Genomic DNA, 12,198 nt, shown 5'->3' with positions numbered 1-12,198 from the left:
CCTATGGGCAGGAAGTAGAGACCATCGCTTACTGACTTGCTCACTCAAGGTTTCCACAGCTTTCCTATACAGTTCAGAATCAGCTGCCCTGGGGTAGCACTGCCCATAGTAGGCTGGACCCTCTCACATCAACGACTAACTGCTGACATGGTCCACATGCTTACAGACCACTCCGATGGAGGTCTTTTCTCAACTGAGACTCTTTCTTTCCAGATGACCCTTGCTTGTGTCAAATTGAAGAAAAAAACCAACCAGTACAACCTCCTTCCCCACAGTAAGTCTTTCGAAACAGTCCCACTCCTCCAACGCTCTTCAAATCACTCAACTTGAGTGTGTGATTTACTTCCCCCTAAGACTCTGACTCATGAATATCAACTATGATCCTCACGATACCAGTGACAAAAGAGGGGCAAGAAGTTACCTGCCTATGCAGGGCGATTAGCCCGTGGAGGACCTGGCCTTGAACCTTGAATTTACGTCCTGGATGCACTCTGAACCCTGAGCTCACTCTTCTCTGCTGAGTCAACACTTTGGAAATGTTGTTTCCATGAAACTTCAGAAACCCATAGAATTTTTCTCATACACAGCTTTTCTGTGATATCCTTTATATGCCTATCTTGGTAACTGTATGGGCACAGATTCTAGCAGTGCCAAGTCCACGAAAAAAAATTATATAAAATGTATACATATTTTATGTGTGTGCATGTATATATATATATATAAACTTATAATTGAAGAGCTGTTATTACATTGGTCTATTTGACAATCATATAGTATAATACATTAAGTCTATCCTAAATGGATGTAGATTTAGATTTGTAGATATAGATACAGATAGAGACATGGATATACAAAGAATTGCTGTCACATTCATGAAGGGACTGTCCTGCTTTGCTTCCTAGTGCTGTGTTAAAGTCCATAAACCAAAGCAACTTGGGGCAGAAATGATTTATTTGACTTACACTTCCCAATCACAATCTAGCATTAAGGGAAGTCGGGGCAGGAACTCGAGCAGTAGCAGAGGCAGGAGGCGTAGTATAAAGCTGCTTACTGGCTTGCTCTTATTGGTGTGCTCAGTTTGCTCTTTTGTATAACCCAGGACCGTTTGCCGAAGGATGACACCACCCACAGTGCACTGGGCCCCTCCACATCAATCATTAATCAAGGCAATGCCACACAGACTCGCCAATGGGCCAATCTGATGGAGACATTGTCTCAGTTTCGGTTTCCTGTGCCCAGGTGACTCTAGAGTGACAAAAAGCTAACCAGGGTAAGGGAGTTCACTCCCACTCTGGGAGAGGTATTTGACTGTTGCTTCTGTTTGGGACAGAAGGGAAAAGCCGGCGATGAGGGGAAGTCCATCACTGGAGAATTACTGGAGAAACTTTACTGGATGGACACGAGGGGGTTCTGCAGAGAAGTTTGAAGCAATGGTGCACTTGAAAAGTAATGTTGGAAATATACTGCCAAATTTAAAAAATAAAATACATGCTATAATGCCATTTTTTGTAAAGTAAAAAGAATCCTCATAAAACAATAACTCACTTTTTACACGAATCCAGGTAAAATATTACAGATGGTACCTGTGAGAGGTGATGCCTATGAGCATGGAAGGCAGTGACTAAAACATTAATGTGGGGGCCAGCACAGAGAAAGGAAACATCAGGTTTCCTTCTAGACAGATGGGATGACTTACATCGTTGCTTATAATTCGAGTACTCACCACTATCTATAATATTTCTGTCAATCAATATTACCAAATTTAGGAAGAATTTTCCTAAACTAATAGCTACAATTAGACTTAAGTTCCCCCAGTCTTAATCAGTTGATCTTCCTCCATCATTGTTCTATAGTGTGTCTTCTTCCGTAACTCAGCTGAGTTTGCACTGACAGAAAGATCTATTGCTCCTCAGGGTCTTATTGGCTGCATTGGCATAGTCTGTGAACATAATGTTTCCAACTACTCGAAAGCACAGGGGCCCACACAAGCCAGAATGAAAATAAATGTGGGTACCACGTTACCATCAAGCACTTCCTCCTATTTGGAAGTCTCCGGCGTCCCAGGGACCCCATGATCTCCCCAGGGCAAGAGTCCATTTGAGCTCCCCTGGTATCCCCGCTGCATGCCCAACTCATTTCAAACTCTGCTTCAACCCCTCTTACACGTAATACATCAAAAGACGTATTCTTCCTTCACTGAGCAACTCCGTGCTGTGGAGCCGTCTCCAGGAGCCCTTTTTGTTTAACCAGGCTTTTTCCCCCTTCTTTCTGAATCTCCCTCCACACCCTCCTTTTTTTTCCCCTTGGAAGAATTTGATCTTTTGCCAAAAATAAATGAAATGCCGGCTCCAAGTTCAACTCAGAATTTACTAGCTGATAAATTGAAAATGGAGAGTGGGCTGGGAGAAAGTGCAGAGAGGGAGGGAGGCTTTCATTTGGGGCAAGTACGAACTTGGACTGGGAAGCTCTTCAAATGCCCCATCTGTGCTGAGTCACGTGGAGGAGGAGGTCAGGGGCTGAGGCTGGCTCCCTGCCAGCCTCACGCTCTGCCCAGGTTGATGAAGAGCCTGGAATGGAATGGCGGCGGGATTAGACTTTCAGTGTTTTAAATATAACGTTAGACGCCACGTGCCTAACACAGAATGAGCAAATAACCTAGATCTCCATGTTCACCAGACTAGCGCGGGAACATAAGTGTTTCTGGGAGCTGACTCCCACTGTGTCCTTATCCTGACTTCACCTGCTCCGACCCTGCCTACCATTCTCCCGTTCTCCTGCAGTTGAGTCTTTCCAGATGCCTCCAGTTAACAGGGAGTGAAGTGGAGCCTTGGGGGGAAAGCATCGGAGACAATAAGCCTTGCTAAGACTATGGCATGATGGTGACATTAATTAATATCCGAAGCAGTTTTGGGAGATGAGTGATGTTATGTCCATTTGCACAAGGAAGATGAAGCGCTGTGACTTCAGCAGCTTCTCCCAGTCGACCAAGCTCGAAAACACACGGCCGAGATACGAATCTAAGAAGTCTGCTCTGTTCCTCCAGTCCTGGAAGTGTCTGCTGCCTCTCAATCACCTCTATATCACTATACCTTGGAGAATAAGTACAACTTCATGTCACTGGTGTGTCTTCTACAGCAAGGAAAGCCAGCAAGGGTAGTTCCTTGTGACCCTGGTCCCCCTCCCACGGTCTCCTTGTTTGAATCCTGGTTCTTAGATAATTTTGACATTCAGATCTCTGTTTTGTTTTGTTCTGCTTTCTTACCACATTTTGTTACGAACAATTTAAACATGGAGCAATGAGCCTACATGTGCTCCTTGTGAGCTCCATCAGCTAAGATCAATCACAACTACCCATTTCTCCACACCCTTCTTCATCTACCAAACCCATCTGCCTTCCACATATCAAAGTAAGTCAGACACATTAGCTTAGGATGTAACTCAACACTTCCGTTCCCCTCTGTTAGGTCACACAAAGTAAGCACCATGCCTAATAATTACAGAGGGCTTGCAGCCAAGTGCAATGCCAAGCACTTTCTGGGTGCCACATAACTTGATCCTGATGGAAATCTTATGTGATCCCTGCAGTTACCACCTTCATCTTGCAGACAAGAGACCGCATTACAAAGGACACAGGCTGGGTTAATATTTGCTTGCTAACTATTGCAATGGCCTTTGCCTGCGCGAATTCATTTCATCCATTATCTCTTCTGAGACCTCCTAGGGCCAGTACTGTTGCAATCGAGGAAACAGAGACTTAGAGAGAATGGTCCAGTTCATAGTAACTACTAGAACTTGAGTGAACTGAGGATGTAAACCTCCGCTTTGCTTAGCCTTGCCATTGGCTCACTTCTCCAGTGTAGCATTCCTTTCTGCTACCATATTCTCACTGTTTCCCTGTACTTAGCTTTCGGGTCTCAGGGACAAGAGTTGCGAGTGGGAAACTCCCAGGCCAAAATGCCCCAGTTGCTGGGAAAAGTGAGAACAGATGGTGTTAGTCAGTTTTCCATTATTACAGCAAACGCTGGCTATAAACAGCTAGCCCATAGAAGGAATGGTTCCTTTGTGCTCACGGTTCCAACGGTCTCAGTTCAGGGTCACTTGGCTAGTTGTTTGGGGCCTACAGAACCCCAAACTCACACAGCAGTGCTTCTTCACACCTTGCTGTTAAGTTAAGGCCCTCACAAGATGCTCAGAACAGTAAAGCCCTGGGCTGTATCATAATATAACAAAAGGCACAATGTAGGATGAGTGGGGGGAAAGGGACCACTTGTCTCCCAGTCACCCCAACATGGGCTATGGCACATGCACAGTATTTACTGTCTACCATCTCATTGTATCCCTATAGCAACAGCTCTGAGAGTCAGCTGCCAGTATCCTCAGGGTTTCAGATGAAGAAACAGACTACGGAAGCTTAACATGGAATTCAAGGTCACATTACCCCCAGAGAGAAAGAACGGCTGGTTCCAAATCTGGTGTCACTAGTGGGGTTGGGAGAGCAAGGGCAGACACAGCATTTCAGTTTTTGTTTGTTGTGTTTTGTTTTCCCCGGTCTGGTGCTGTATTAACTGGTATGCCAGGGTTAGTGAGTAAAGACATCCAAGGAGCCTGAGAGATTAGCCAAGCCTAACATTAGAAGAGCTTGGCCACTTGTTACATGAACTTTGCTCCAGAGAGTCCTTTGATACAGTTCTGTGGTTCCGAGCCCAGGCCCAGGCTGACACTGTGAATCTAAAGCACAACCTCTCTGTGTTTCAGTTTCCCTGGCTTGCAGAACAGAGAGGATTGTACTTACGCACGAAATAGCTGTTAGGACCAAATGATATCTTATAGGTAAAACCTTCAGCTGGCACAGTACTCAGTAACTGTCGATGAAAAGTACCTTAACCTGTCATTTATGTGATAGGACTTGGGGACATTGATATACTCAGATGACTTCAGGTGAAATGGGTTCATTCTGAATACATGGTTTTCAAGATGTCCAGAAAGTCCCCAACTACGTAGAGGAGCGTCCCAGATCTGGAAAAGCATACTTTACCTTTAGACTGCTGCGTCCAGAACACATGGCTAGCCTGGGGCTTGGGAGCTTCACTGTGGAGGAGAAATTCTTTGTACCACCCCCTCATTTTCTACTTCCTTCCTTTCCTTCACTTTGTAAACAGGAGATAAACGGACATCACATTCCTCCAACCTGGGTCTATTACCCATTTAATTTGCTTATTCATTTCTTTTTACCCCAGTTCCTGTATTCTAGTCCCTATTCCTCAATCCCATAGGTAACCACAAATCCCATAGGTAACCACTCCCACTGAGCTTAATTTATATTCATCATTTTATTTGTATGTGTTTTTTAAAATCCTTCATTTTCTAACACATGTATTTTCAGTTGAAAAAAAAAGGTATTTTTATGTATCTTTATACTTCTTCATTCTTACTTTTCTAGAACAGGATCTCACTACACAATATTGGTTGGCCTGAATTCATTCTTTAGGCTAGGTTAGCCTCAGATTCATAGAGGTCCATCCTCCTGTTTCTGCTTCCTGGTGCTGAAATTAACGGTACGTACCTACCACCATGCTTCTCTCTTGCTTCTTAATTCTTCTCTAGCATTGTTTATAAATGTGTCTATGTTATCGAATGTTTATCCAGGTTCCCTCTTCCCTCGCTTGCGCAGCTCACATATTCATGACACAACCTATCTAATTTGCGTTGGCAGATTTCCATATTACCCTCAAGTTCCCATCACTACAAACACCACAAAGAGCGTACCCCAGCACGTCCCCTGTGGACTTTGCTGAGATGTTCTTGGGATGGATCCCTATGTGGGATCCATGTTAATTTGTCTAAGTAGTGTCAGATGGCTCACTAGCAAACCTGTTCCTGGTAGCATCGCATAACTCCCAACTCCACATCGCACTTGTAGCATGCTGTTGCTGTTGCTTCTTCCCGACTTCGAGGGAATCGCTATTGAGTCATTTTCCCATCATACCCACTCCAGATCTTCCTGTGGCTCCTTCTGTTTGGGCTTCTCACCTAAGCTTTTCTGGTGTCTGTTTGTCCTCATCACTCACTCATTTTAGTCTCTTCCACTCTCTAAGGATTTTCTCCTAACTTGTGGCTTCTACTGCTTTCTGAACAAGAATATCCATGGACCACCTTCTCTTTCTGTTTTATCTGAAAATGTTGTGATCATCTCCATTTGCTATTATCTAGAGAACATCTTTGGTGATGATATCTATACATAGGCAGAAAGATGTCTCAGGGTACAGAGGGTCTTATAGTATTGATCAAACTGTCCAAGGGAAACAGTTATTTGCTAAGGATTCTTGCCATGAAAGACATTTGGAGTGTCACAGATTGTCCAGAATATGCATCCATTCAGTATCCTATTAAGTTAGTCAAAATTTGCCTGTCTTTATGGAAGGTGGCTGAAATTATTCAGAAGGGACAATAATCCCAAGGATTCTTCCATTGTGGACATAAAAATGGCTGCTCATAGAAAACATTGTTCAGCTGTGTCTTTGGTCCTCTTTTCCTTCCTGCTTTTTTTTTCCACCAATGTACACATATGGTATAGTGAAATTCTCTCTTAATGTAAAGGATCTGTATTTCTCTTGCTGCATTATTCTCTCCTGACTCCATTGTGGCCTGACTGAAGCCACCTCTTGCTTTTCACTTTGAATGTAACTTTTCTAGAAGGGTTTCACTGTCCTCCATTCTGGACCAGATTCCTCCAGCAAAGTCTCCAATCTTCTGTCATCACACACTCCACTTTATTGTAATGATTGTTTTCCCTCACAAGATATCAACAACCTCAGGTCCAACTGCCCCTGCCCTGTTCCCCTGTCTTGCTGAGTGACAGACAAGCTGTGCTTCTAGAGGACCAAGTCTAAATCGGTACAGTTATGAGGACTGAGAGGGAAAGCATAGTTCCTGCATCACCTACATCACAGAGTTTATATGAAAATAATTGTTTTTAAAATTATAAGGTCCTAAAAGCTACAATAAGAGAATGAGATGGATCTTTGGATAGCATTGTGCCTATTAAAAGAGGTTTCGAGGTTGAATGGGGATTAAACAGTTCTGAGATCCTAAGATAATGCCTTAAGTCTAAAATTGCCATCAACAGAATGCTGGTGATGGAAGGGAGCCTGAAGATTGCTCTGTCTAGATACTTGGATTTGAAGTAGAACTTGACTAGTAATTGGTACAAATTGTTCAAATTAAAAAAAACAAATCCCAACAGTACTCAAAGAAAGTTTATGTCAGTGGATGCAGGGCAAGGGGTCTTAATACCTATATGTAGATTTGTGGCCTCTTATTCAAAGAGTTGAAAATAGGGCTCACAAGGCTGATGACTCTGTGGCGGCTCCCCTATTTCAGTATTCTGCAAGCCTTTTATTGTCTGGGCAAGATGGTAACCTTTAAGGAAAAGTTTATCAGATCTGCTACAAATGAGGAGAGTAGCCAATCCAAACAATAAGATCCCCAGAGTGGGAGGAGAGCTCATAAAAGTTGCTATAGCCTGTGTTCTCAGCATTCTGGGAAAGCTTCTGGCTAATGAAGCTGCCTTTGTGGACATCTTCAAAGACAAACTCAAAGGAGAAATGATGGATCTGTTGAAGTGGAGTTTATTTCTTCAGACTCCTAAAGCTGTGGTGGATAAAGATTACTCCATGAGAATGAACTAACCAGGGCTCATAGAAACCCACAGAGACTGAGCTAACAATCAGGGAGCCTGCATGGGTCTGCCATAAGCCCTCTGTATATATGTTATGGTTGCATAGCTTGGTCTTCTTGTGGGAGCGGGGGCTATCTCTGACACTTTTGACTGTTTTTGGAACCCTTGTCTTCCTACTGGGTTGCCTTGTCCAGTCTTAATATGAAGAGTGGATGAGGTAGACTGGGAGGGGAGGAGGGAGAAGAAACTACATTTGAGATGCTGTATATGAAAGAAGAAAAATACCATTGTTTTGTGACATCCAATTCTAAGACTGTGACGCTGATTGCAGAAGTCCACCATCAGGAGAAGGGGCACTTCCACTTGGTGCAGAGGAATGTCACTGTGTTCAAGCTCATTTTTCTTCAGATCATCAAGTGTAGCTGTGACCGCACCATCGTTGTAGCTTCTCACCCAGTAGAAATTCATACCTATGCCACCTGGAAACCAAATGGGTTACTTCTGCACCACGTGATTAGGTATGCTTGCAATTTGCCTTCTGCTTGGTTGGTTTCGCTATGTGATGATGGAGAAGGTTGGCAGCTGCCAGGGGTGGATTTTGGGAGAACATGGTTAACTCCAGCATGGCTGTGTGGAGTAGGGTGAACATGGCAGTCATTCCTTTCCAGGAATTGAATCCAGAAATGGGAACAGACAATGACAGAGCTGGAAGGAAGTGTATAATTTGTGGTGATGGAGAGTGCCTTTGAAATAATTAATCTAAAAGGTTACACCACTGGGATATTGGGTTAAGTGTGGCTGCCCTCACTGAATCCAGTTGAAAATCCAATCTTAGATTCATCCCGTGTCAACAATGGTGAAGGGAATACATAATGCTGAGAACGAGGTCTTCCTCAGTCTCCCTGTATCCTTAATATTCAGTGATTAACCAGCATCATCAACTAGAAGCTGAATGCCATATGATAAGTAAATAATAATAATAATAATATTGCAAAGCAAGACTATCACAAGGCTGATAAGGTTGCTCAGCTCAGGAAGCATGCAGAAACCCTGGGGAAGGTCCAGAAGGATCTAAGAAACCTGTGACTGTCAAGTTCTAGGTTGTAAATACCAACCTACAATGAGATTAACCATGAATCTTTAGTCTTTAACTAGTGTATAGGTCACAGTTTGTTTCTTCCTTGATATGAGCTCACAGATCAAAGCCCAGGCTTGTTTAATGCTTGTGTCATGAGATCTTGAACAAATAAAGTTAGCTATTCCAATGTAGGAAAGGAAGAAAAAAGAAAAGAAGAGAAAAGAAGGGCTCACAAAACAAGATAGCTTTATTTCAAGAAAAGTAACAGGCCATGTCATAAAGGATGTCAAGAACACCGTCAAGATCCACAACAAACCACATGAGTGAGGGTACTCGAGGGTTCAGTTATTGTCTGGAGATTCCTTTAAATCCATTCAAGGGAAGAAGGATTTTGGTTACTAATGGATGTAGTAAGAGCAGGCTTTTTGTTTTGTATTGACTGATATATTAGGTCATACAACTATTTTTCTATGGCCTATGTCCCTTTCCCCATAATGCATCTGATTTTAGCCATATGCAGTATATATATATGTATATATACATATATTATACAAATGTATATATTATACAAATGTATAATACATATACATTTGTATAATAATGCATAGGCACAAGATATAAACAGGGGATTCTCCCAAATGTTTACTAGAGAACACAATTTTGCCTTGCTATGCATACACACACACACACACACAAAGTTAAGATCAGATTAGCCTTTCTGTTCTTTATACTCTGATATATTTGAATAGAAAATATTTGTTTGATTGTTGTTAGAGGCATAGAAACTTATACTATTGTCCAGAGAGGTGTCTACAGGGGTTCTGAGTTGCTAGGTGTATTGAGAGGAGTACCATATACATGATACAGAAAGTTAGGAATGAGGCTACCAAGATGGTTATAGAAGAGAAAGGTCATGAAGAACCCAAACCAATTAGGGGGTCCGTGGAACTAGACTGCCTCCTAAACTTGTTGGCCTCAGGTCTCCTTGATTCTGCTCTTCACATCCCCTGAGGCATGTAGCTTTGTGGGAAGATGCAATCTTACTGCACGTGCTCTCTGAACTCATCCAGCTGCCAAGCAGCCTCCTCTTTGGCTGTTGCCAAGCTGACCTTTGAGTCCAGCTTCCCACAAGCCATTTATTTCATAGAAGCATCGAATCATCAAATTCTCCAGTGTTTTTGCCTTTTTCCCTTTCTCCTCTCACTGACCCGTTTCTCGTCGCTGACCCGTGGAGAAATAAGCAAGCAGAGATGTACACGCAGGGTCAGAGCCCCGTTGCTTTATGATCCAATGCACACCCCACTGCACATGCTGGCTATGGCGTCTCTCTGAAGGAATCCAGCTCTAGATCTCTGAGTTCCAAGCCGACCAAAGTTGCGCCCCAACATGCACACAGTTTCCCAGTACGGAGAATTCACTGTATTTACATTTTTTCTAGTTGCTACAGAAATTAGAAACAGTGGCAAAAATAACCCCAAGAAGGAGTCCTTTGTGCCCAACTCTTTTCAAATTGGATTTTTCATAAGTATTCCACTCTCTGTCCAGAATGAAGCCCAGAGTGCAAAAGTTCACCTCGAGCGATACCCACTGCTTTGCCTTGGACTTTCCAAGAGGCTCACAAGGCTCCTGTTTTTCGTGGCCCATCTGGCCATAAATTGCAATCGACATTAATTTATGAAAACAAATGACACCAGCCCACTCCACGACATTTTGAAATGGGAGAAATAGGCTGGGCATTAAGACAGGAATAAAATGAAAACATTCAGACCCCATAGCTGCCCTGGCGACATCCCAAACGACACAAGAACTCAGAGAAGCCCTAGTTCGAGGCATGCCACTCTTGCAAAGTTACAGAGATTTAGTCACAAAGCCATGAAGTGAGGACTCGGTCATAGTGTGGCAGGAAATTAAACACGTCCAGGGCTTTTCTCTGCCTGACTGGAATCACCCTCCCATCTGCAGTGTTGGTGCCAAGGGTGATAAACAGAGCTAGGGAACAGGTACTGGGTCATGGAGATGAAGGGACGTGCAGCTGATAGCTTAATTAGTTCCCTCCTGGACAGGAATGAATTCATTCCTGGGACTATCACCTAAGAGCTGGGAGTGTGTGATTCCAAATAACAGGAAGAAAAGAAAAAACATGCGTTAGTTATTGCTTTGTTGTTGGAAAAAAAATGCCTGAATAAAACAAAGACAAAGTTGATTTGGGCTCAGAGTTCCTGGGTATAGCCCACCATGCCAGAGAAGACAATGCAACCAGAGCTTGAGGTGGCTGGCAGTGTAGCGTTCATTATCATGAAGGACACCGTTCACCTCAGCAAGATTTCTCCTTTTCCTTTAGTCCAGGGTCCCAGTCCATTAAAGGTGCTTCATCCCACCCTAACCTAAATAATCTTTCACAGACAGGCCCAGAAACTTGTTTCTGTTGTGATTCAAAATCCCACCAAGTTGTCAGTCAAGATTAAGTATCATAAGGTGCTTCATAAACACAAAGATGTAGACATGATTTTAGTACCCTTATTGTGGCACCTCCTCTGCCAGCATGAAGCAGACAAGATGTCATCGATATGTTATGCCCGTTCAAATAACCCTGGGAAAGAAGTGAAGACAGTGGACTTAACATGTTTGCAATCCAAGGCGAGGCAGCCGGGCCTCTTTTGGTCTCCACTTCTTTGGGTGCTTGGACTTGACAACTCTGGGTTTTCAGGCATGAATAATAGCAGTGAAAATGGGGGTATGCACAAGATTCCCCAGAGTTCCAAGAGACAATCAGTGTATCTGCACAATTCCCTTGCATCTTAAAAGACTCTATTCAGTATAAAATTTTAGACGATGACTGAAGAGGGGTTGCCATCGTTACCTTCTAGTTTCTGTCCTACCAAGTCAAAAGACACAAGAGTCCTCAGACCTCTATGAGGATAGAAGGGAAAGGCTGACTCACTGATGAAGGATATAGCTAACTATGCCGTAATAATGGAGCATCTAGAAGAATGTTGGAGAGAAAGAATTGGATCTTAAAGAATCTGGGGCTTCCTGTTTCATCTGCTCGTATCTTTATCTTAAGCCCATTCTTTGGTCATTCATCTGCCTAGCTCCCTGTAGTGTAGCTACAAGGAGATCTGCCCTGACTTCAGAATCAGTTGGAAAACATAGAGAAGATGACCCTCCATCCATGGCCTCCGGACCGGGAGATGTGACTCAAGCAAATTTCCATACAGAATGTACTGTGAGGAGGACACTCAAGACTATGAGCTGCAATTCCCCGGAGAGGACGTGAAGCCAAGCGCTAAGAAATGGTACCATGTGTGAACTGTGCACATCTCTGAGGACTGTCACTCCACCCACTGTTAAATGTGCCTCTGTGACAGACAGTCAGTTCTTCCCTCCGCTCCAGGGAGCAGCACATACACCGGGGAAAAGATACAATGAAAGGATTCTGCTC

The 12,198-nt window shown here is 43.4% G+C and overlaps 1 pseudogene; it reads left to right on the top strand.

Annotated features, from left to right (window-relative positions):
- The first annotated feature begins 7,411 nt into the window (after window positions 1-7,411).
- On the top strand, window positions 7,412-8,764 carry LOC102001385 (annotated as a pseudogene).
- The last annotated feature ends 3,434 nt before the right edge of the window (window positions 8,765-12,198 follow it).

Source organism: Microtus ochrogaster, linkage group LG4, assembly GCF_000317375.1.
Source record: "Microtus ochrogaster isolate Prairie Vole_2 linkage group LG4, MicOch1.0, whole genome shotgun sequence".
In the NCBI taxonomy this organism is placed as follows: domain Eukaryota; kingdom Metazoa; phylum Chordata; class Mammalia; order Rodentia; family Cricetidae; genus Microtus; species Microtus ochrogaster.
Note: the sequence above shows the minus strand (reverse complement) of the source record. Positions and strands in the feature narration are given on the sequence as shown.